Source organism: Atta colombica, unplaced genomic scaffold, assembly GCF_001594045.1.
Source record: "Atta colombica isolate Treedump-2 unplaced genomic scaffold, Acol1.0 scaffold269, whole genome shotgun sequence".
In the NCBI taxonomy this organism is placed as follows: Eukaryota; Metazoa; Arthropoda; class Insecta; order Hymenoptera; family Formicidae; genus Atta; species Atta colombica.
Genome location: NW_017259369.1, coordinates 34,269 through 36,121, shown reverse-complemented (window position 1 = coordinate 36,121; position 1,853 = coordinate 34,269).

Sequence of the window (1,853 nt, the reverse complement as noted above, 5' to 3'; positions counted from 1 at the left end):
TATATATATATATATATATATACATATACGTATACATATATTCAATTATGTGACATATGAATTGAATATTATTAAATACAAGCATGCTGTGTAAAAGATAATTGAACGGGTATATATGTACACCCAAAGACTTCGATTCTTTCCCTCGGAAATTTTCACAAACGGAGAAAACTAACACTTTTCTACATTAATGCTCATAGTCCGTGCTCGATTAACGACACAACTAAACCTTATGTCCGCTTATAACTAAATTTAACGTAAAGACGAAATAATCTGAATATTTGAAAGTTTTAACAAAATAATCGAGGGAAAGTTTTCTTGAGTATACAGATATTTTAAATTTTAATCGAAATTTCTTTTACAATCTCTGTATAGAATACTTATTTTACTCATTGTTAGAACATTTTATATTTGTGAGAGTGATTACAAAGATACGCATTAGCGATAAATAAATCAGTCATTAAAAATAAATAAATGTAGATATACGTCTACTGATAGTGAGAAATAAAAGTTTGATTGAAAAATAAAAAAAACACTATTTTATAAATTAAATGTAGTTTAACAAATAAAATTTTGTAATATAAATTATTGTGATGTATTATTTAGTGTAAATTCGCTGGCGCAAGTACTACACTGAGAGAAAAAAAAATAGTTGTGGCAACTATTTTTATGGTAATATTAGTAACAATTATAATATCTGTAACTATTTTTATAGAGTGATAGCTACTAAGTACTAATCTAGTACTCAATACTGTCAAAATATAGTTACGGCAACAATATTTGTATACCATTATAATTGATAGTGAAATAGCATCTCAATTACATTAAATATTTACTTAGATCTCATAATTAAAAAATAAAACATAATAAAACAATTATATTTTTCAATTTTAGCAAACACTTTTTTTTAATAAAAAACATTGTATTATAATTAATTAATTATTATTGAACTAACTATAAAAATATATTCAAAACCTTTTCAATAAAGTTGTTCAGTCATGGCGTTGTTATCAGAGAAATGCAGCGGAGTTTAATTTCTCCTAAGAAGAAAATCACTCAACATACAATAAAATGCGCAACATTACAGAATTCGAATTTCAAAGACAAAAGTAAATGAGAAGAGTATCTCTATAGTACAGTGTTTACTTCTGTACTTCTGTACCAAAATTCAGTAACTTTGAAATTCTCTCTTAGGAGTTATCTATATTACACAAATTTGTAACTGTGCACTATACAATTTTAATGAGAACAAAATATAATAAATAGTAAAATATTAATCATTTATAGTTAGTAGTTGGTTAATATTGCCTTATGATAATATTACTACATTTTCTTAATTCATATAACTTATTCATTGTTCTTATTAGAACTGCTTACATATATATAATTATATGTATATTGAGACATTATTTAACTATAAATTTATAATTATTGGTATGACTTTTTTCTTTGAGTGTACTATCTTTGACATGAGAAAATTCTCATAATATCTTATGATAAGATTTGATCTGATGATTAAGATTTTGTTATATTTTAAATTTATATGAAGATTTTTGAAAAAATATTTTGAACTTTTCAGATTTTATAAATTTTCTTTAGAAATCAGAATTAGAAGAGAAATTTTAGAAATCGTATAGAATATTTCGTATTCACATCAATAATCAGAAAAGATAAACTGTCAGCACTTCTAAAAATTTTGATTTATATGTACAAAATCTAAGAAATTTTCTAAAAAATTATAAAATCATAAAATTCGGAAATTCTGAAATTTGCATAAAAATTATGAAAAATGAATGTAAAAAATTTTCACTACCAGAAATTGCTTGAATTAAAGTAATAGGCTTAAAACTTCT